Here is a 7,620-nt window from a genome sequence, read left to right on the forward strand (position 1 = left end):
TGAGCTGGTTTACTAAATGGTTGGATCAAATTCTTGGCATGGACTTTTACTTTCTAAACCTGGGATGTCCCCCTCTGCTGATGCCGACAGCATTGTTTTCACAACCACCTCATGCTGGAAGTTGCACGTTCACATGTCTTCTTGTATCATCACAGTATACATACTGTATATGCCTATGTATGTGTATATGTATATCTGTATGTATACAGTATATGTGTACATTCTGTTCCTTTCCTTGAAAATGGGTCACACAGTATTTTCCCACTAGTAGCCCAATGGTATACATTCCAGAAAACAACAGATGAAACACTGACTGTCTTGAAGCACACCCATATCATCTTCTGACCAACAGAGCACCCCATAGGCAGTCGATTTGTCACATTACCTTAACTATTGCATGTTAATTAAAGATGAGAGAAACATCCACCCTATGAAGTTACAAATACTACATATCATATATCACTATACTAAATCATTTGTCATTCATAACACAACTATGATGTTATCATTAGAGCTACATATTTGTAATGTAGCAAAATGTGGACAAAAAGACAGAGATAGAGGGTGGGGGGGTGCATCTGTGTATGTGTCTATATCTTTGTCTAAATGTACGCGTGTAGTTGAGTGTGTGTCTTGAAGGATGGAGGTTGCAGAACCAGTTTGATTTCAGGAGTTTCACAAGCTACTACAGAATCCTATACAGAAAATGCCAAAGAGTAGCAGCTGGTCTGAAATATTCAGCCCTGAAGCTCTATTCTGATTGTCTGGATATGTTGTGAAATGTCACATTCCTCAACTTTCCCCTAAAGCCCACCAAGCTTTGCTGCAAACCAGTTGCCATATTTGAGGGGTCCATATCACCAAAAAGAAATACGCAATGCATAAAGACGAAGAGAAGAGCAAGTGCTTTAATCAGATAAGAATGTATCTGAGGTATTTTGATGACACATTACATGTAATATGGGACCAACAAGACAGCTGAAGTTTTGTTGGGTAAAGGTGACCTGGGTGTTAAGACTTATATCTATGCAATGCCTACAGGAGATGACTGATCCGAGGCACAGTGTATTTGTATTTATGGAGATAAGCATGGTAGAGAGAGATCTGCCCATCTTGTAAGGTCACCCAATCTCTATAAGGACTTTTGAAGCCACAAATGCTTATGCTTAGCCTAGAAATCTAGACGCGCCCCTAGCGGCAGCAAATTACATTTGCTGCCAGGGCTAGTCTAGCAACTCTCCGTTTGCTTGTGAGCTCCAGAAATCGAAACTTAATCAGGCCATTGAAATCGTGTATAGAGTCGTTTGGTGGGCTTAACATAATGATTGATGGCAGAGTTAAACGGTTTGGCTTGAATTCCTGCTACTTGAAAACAAATATCCTATTAAGTCCCTATTGCGTGCAGAGGGAATTTGAAAGACAACTGATTATCCTGCTCCTCGGACTGAGCACTGCCAACGGTGAGTGCCCAGACCCTACATTTTAATGTGGGTCTGGCTCGCCAGGCTAGCTTATGCTGAATAGCTTAAACAGAACTGAAATGTTACTCTTTTCAACAGAACTAACGTTGCCGGGGAAAGAGGTGAAGAGTTGTGGCTTGATGTCCCTGTGGACCAGAGAGCGTCCTTATATGGCACAGCCCCGAGGTCAAAGGTTAGTTGACTATAGATGAACACTGCAAATTCAACACACTGCTTCCAAGCTAACACCATAATGCCATGAGCCTTGCACTTCTCCCAAAAGTTATTAGGAGCTACAGCCTTATACCTGGGGGGTGTAGACAGCCAATTTCACACTCAGACTCACACACACACACACACACACACACACACACACACACACACACACACACACACCACACACACACATATGCATGCTCACACACGCATTACACACACAGCAACAGACGCCAACTTGCATGTGTAGACAAGGGAAATGCTACAGATGAGAAATACTTTTAAATCCACATGGATTCCACAACTTCAGTTTCCCATGAGAGTTTTGACATGTTGTTTATCTGACTGTGTGATTCCCATCCTACCTATGCTTTACCATTACCCTTGCTTGTTGTGTCTTTCACCCCATCACCACCTCACCTCACCAAGTCCTTGTCGCTACATCTTGTGTGGACTTGCACCGCAAGGCCCATTTTTCACACCTACATATTGAGGGAATAACCTTTACTATGACATGCCACAAGATACCCTGGTTAGATGAGAGAGGCAACCCCCTTCAGTAGTACCTGCTCAGGTTAGCATAGGAGTTGATATTGGATATGAACCCAGCATTAGGCTAAAATTGAAGGGTTAGGGGTGGGATATAATCATGATCCCTGATCCTCTTGTGGACACCTAAAACATGCAACTAACTCTAAAAAGTGATGTGTTAAAATTACACATTGCTGTGTGTGCTCAGGGACAACACATTTTGTGTCAATTTTCTGCCTTTTTGAGTGAAAGGTTAAAGACAAATTTCAGCTATCTAACAAAATAAATCCTGTATTTTAAACTGTCTTTCACCCAGCCAGCCACACAATTCAGCTATCTCTGCATATTTGCTGTGTTGAAATTGACACAAAATGTGTTGTCCCTGAGCACACACAGTAATGTGTCATTTTGACACATCACTTTTTAGGACAGAATCTACTGCCGTTATGGCACTGGACAGTGGTGTCTAGCATCCCAGACCCACACTCCTCCCCATGCCCAATGGACTAAGAAACGTAGGACCATACAGTATATATATAAAATATAAGACCATATATATATTTTCAAAGACTGTTTAAGAGATAAATGGTATAGATGGTAAAGCATGAACCTTCAGCCAAGTCAAGCCTCAACTACCTTTTAGGCAGGTGTTATAACGAGTTGTTGCCACATATGAAAACAGGCAAGGAGATATGGAGAGGAGGAAGAGCTGCATATGAGCAACTTGCATATATGCAGAAAAACTATATCATGTACATAGCTGTCATGGCTGAACAATTTGCAAAATATATCTAATTGCGATTTTTTCTGACAGATACTGTATTTCAATTTGATTTGCATTTAAGTCAAGATTCAGTTCAAGACTGAACTAACTACAACTAACAACTAACATCAAAATATGAACTGCTCTATCTAGCCTACTAATTCAAGGATGAAATTTAAATACAAATTACTTCCAAATATAGCTTTAAGATGGGCGACATTTGATTAGTCAGCATTCGGAGCACGGTATCTCTGATGAGCATGACTCTAACACTGACATAAATTTGAAAAAAATACATATGACATTATTGACAACTGGGTTAGAATTGCTAGCTGCACAATTAATTGCAGCCTTTGCTAATTGTATTACTTCAAATCATGATGTCGAATCGATATCGGTTCATGTTTCAGCACTAATAGCTGTGTTTGTTATGCTATTAATAAATCAGGTGTGGATTTACACCCCAAATGTACACATAAATTATTTGCGCCGATTAGAGGGTGACCACCACACAGCGAAGCAGTGGTCAACATAGGTTTATTTAATTGTCTCCGGCCATTTCGTAACATTGACACGACATTGTGCCCTGGCGTATACAGAGGGAAGCTAATTCCCACACTTCCACTTCCTGCAGTTTTTTTGACTATGTAGGTCACAGATAATTGTTAACTAGGTGGCTTATATACTTCACATGGGCCCCTGAGATATAAACTCAGGTGTGGATTTCTACACCACAGTTATGACCACCACACAAGCAGTGGTCATGTTTTAGTCAGATTTTTTTTTTTTTTTTTTTTTTTTCGTGAAATATTCCGGACACTGAAAGACTCTGATGAGCACAAGGTGATTATGACTCTAACACTGACATAAATTTGAAAAAAATAGATACACACGTGGTATGACACATAATTATTGACATATGACATTATTGACAACTCAAGGGCCCACATCAACCTGGCTCAGATTTGCTGGGGTAGACTAGGGTAATTGATTTCAGGCCCTGAAAGACACTTGTTGGCTGACAAGGTCAAAACTGCACAAAATTGGAGGTGTAGGATCATTCTGACACGCTCTGAATGCAAGCCAAGATTTGTGGATTTTCCTTCATAGGGGAGCCATACAATAAATTAATTTATGTGTAAATTTAGTGACTGTACACCAACTGGCCTGTAGATGCCTGGACACAGTTTTCTGTGAATATCTCGAGAACCATAGGGCCTAGAATGACCAATTGTTTTTGTATGTTGGCCTCCAGGGGCCATGGAGAGTTGCTAGACTACCCATTACATTTGCTGCCGCTAGGGTGTGTCTAGATTTCTAGGCTAGTTGAAAATAACTCTAAAGGTTCCATAGTGCAATACCAGACGCATAGTGGCATTGACTGATTCTGATTGTGAGTCAGTCAGTGTATCATCAAAACTAGTTTTATCAGAGACTTTCTAATGAGGAGACACAGCACTCAAAAAATCCTCCATAGAAATGCATGGGGTTAGTTTGTAACGCCAATATGGCAGTTGTTTACACATATCACACCCCTTCCGTGGCAAAACGTTGACATGTGAATACATTGAACCGATCATGTGCTGTGTTATGAATACATTTAGCCAATAATGTGGTGTGTTGTGAAGACATCGTGTCAATCATGTGTTGTGATCTCGCCGCTGGAGCAAGATTAGTGTCGTGAAGCCTTGCGCACATGCATTTCTGCCGATAAGTGCCCAAAAAGCGTTGCAATATGGCCGCCGAGTGGAGGGACTTGCCTAAAAGGACTTTGTTTTTATTTTAAGGTCTAAAAAACGATAGTGTGTTTCTTGGAAGGAATTGTGTTGTTTTTTTAAGTGCTCTTCTCTATTTCACTGATAGATGGAGCTAGAGGAATGTAAATACAAAGCTCACAGTGAAATCATTCATACATGAAATCAGGACTACAGTAACTGGAGGCAGGATTTCCCTCATAATACTATAAAGCTTTAAGGGCAGAAAATGTAAAAACAACAGACTAAAACAAATTGCACTGTCCAAAGTATTATAGTAATGTGTATAATAACATAAGAAAAATATAATGTAACTTATGTAAATTATTTGTTTATCCAATAAAATGTACATTGAGTTAGCCAACAATACATGTACAATATACAATCATTTTACCTTGTTAAATAATAAATACACTGATTACTATTATTCTAGCATAATACTATGTGAGGTTACTGCAGGTAATAATCTGGAATGAATCAGGGCTTTGTCTGACAGCATTTTTAGGGTTTAAATCCATTGAAAGGTTTATGGTCTACGTCCAAAACTGGAAGAGCATCAAACCTGTTCCCTACAATTACACGCAGTTTGATGTTCAAGTTTTGTTGTGCAAGCTGTCAAGCTGTCTTTTGTTGTTTACCCCTCAGGGAACTAAATGCTCACCATTACTAGTCAAGAGGTTTAAAGGAGAATTCCGCAAACAATCGGTTCTACATAGCTCGAGGTTGCTATTGCTACAGAGTGCTACACTCTGGGGGCATGTTCATAAGCTCTATCTATTGGCTGCAGCAACTCAAGCTAGGAAAACAGATTATTTTCGGGGGGTTTATTTTCATACCAACAGTACTTGGAGACCTCGAAAAACAGATCTGAAAAATTGCGGGAATTCTCCTTTAAAGTTACTGGCCTTGGTGTGGTCATGAGCTTCTGTATTAAACCAGACAAAATGTGATTTTAAAAAATGTGAAATAATTTTCTGAGCATTCTCAATTGTGAGCATGTTATTTCAAATATACACAGTAGACATGCTAAATTACTAGTGAGGATTTCGCACAGCAGCCAATCACCAACCAAACCTATTTACCATCAAAAGCAAAATCACTAATAAAGCAACCTTTGTGAGTAGAAAACATCACCAACAGAATGTCCATGTGACATTTGTGTTTGGATGTGATTTTGGTTTATTGGATAAATCTCTGTGTGCGTGTGCTCTGTGTGTGCTTGTCTGTTGACTGGCCAGGATACTTGTGAATACATCTCTCTCTCTCTCTCTGTTTATGTGATATTCCAGTTTTTGGGGATGCCTCTCATTGAGGAATTCTGAAGCACCCAGATTCTAGCCTACTGACAGATAGAACACTCCCTTCCCTGGAACACTCTCCTGTTATCAGTGGGTGCATGGCATGCACAGTTCTAAGCAAACTATAGTTGTTGCCTTTCTATCTTTTTATCTGCGAATAATTCCTCCTTGACTCAGACAGGATATACAGTATGAAAACATTGTCAACATTCCCCACCCTACCTGTCTCAAATGAAGTTTATGGGTGCCTGCCTGACTCGCGTCCAGGGTTAACTAAGTTTGTCAGATTCTAAGTCAATATGCATTGAGCCAATTAAGAGCAAAGGTGGAGCAACTAAATGCTTTAAATTATTTTTTGTATGGATGACTTAGTCTCAATCAGTTTGTTTTCATAAAATATTTCTCTTTCTTTCACTTTGCTTAACTTAATCTCTCCATTAATCATGTTCACACCCTACTGTATGTCAAATCCAACATGACAAATGAATACTAGTCAATGAGACAGGTGAGAATTCAGTACCATCTGAGGGCACCAAACAAAACCTGTCTAGTGTCTACTCACCGACATATCAAATTCCTAACTTGTACAGCTAAAGTCTTCAACAATAGTTGTTTTATTTTGCGATAAATACATGAATCCTTAAGACTAGATGATGTGTGAATATATATATAGGCTATATGTGATGTGAATATATGGGCAATTCCATGCAAAGGTCATCCTTACCATGGAAATAAAAAGTTGTCCATACGCAAATAGAACTGTTGTTAAAATCTTCATTTAGGTCTATATTTTATTGTTTGTAACTGATCTGATTGAATTTGATGGAGAATGACACTCTTTTTTTCATAAATATGGTGTGCAACCATACAGAAACAACATATTTCACATGGTAATATTATACATATTTCAAAAGTGGATAAATGGACCCAATGTTCAAACAAATTGTGTCATTTGACAAATTCCAGATTGACAAGGGAATGGTAGAGTAATGTCTATGCTCAGCTTGCCTTTAAGAGCACAACTCCTTACATTTGTAAGGCTTTTGTTTTTAAGTCAGCAAGTTCCATGGCCATGTCACATCCATAGCGTTTTATAGGAAAAGTTTATGCTACACATACAGTGTTGATGCGACAATGTCCATAGTGTCTGTGCAAAGCTGATTTATATCAATGTAAAGTGTGATGACCAAATTGTGCCCCTTTCTTACTTTTAAAACCTTTAATGGTGCGTTATGGATGTGACGTTATGGATGTTACATAATGTGAATTTACAAGACTGGGGACTTTCTTATACCTCAAAGCCGATAAAACGTCTGTTCTGGTGGCATGTCAGTTTCAACGCATTTCAACTTAGGGGCCGTGCACACGACGCCGGTTTTTGTGAAACTGGTGAGGTTTTGTTAACGGTTACGCCTTGCATGTACACGACGCCGCAGTTTAGGAGACTGAAACCGATAGCTTTTGAAACCGGCTCCGGGTGGGAACTTTTGAAACCGCCGTGTAGGCTTCTGTAGGTGCGGCCGGCAACTTTATGACGACATAGCCCCACCTCTCAACTCAGCCACAGCACTCGACCTGACATGTTGCTTGTCAAAACA

Source organism: Alosa alosa, chromosome 20, assembly GCF_017589495.1.
Source record: "Alosa alosa isolate M-15738 ecotype Scorff River chromosome 20, AALO_Geno_1.1, whole genome shotgun sequence".
NCBI classification, from domain to species: Eukaryota; Metazoa; Chordata; class Actinopteri; order Clupeiformes; family Clupeidae; genus Alosa; species Alosa alosa.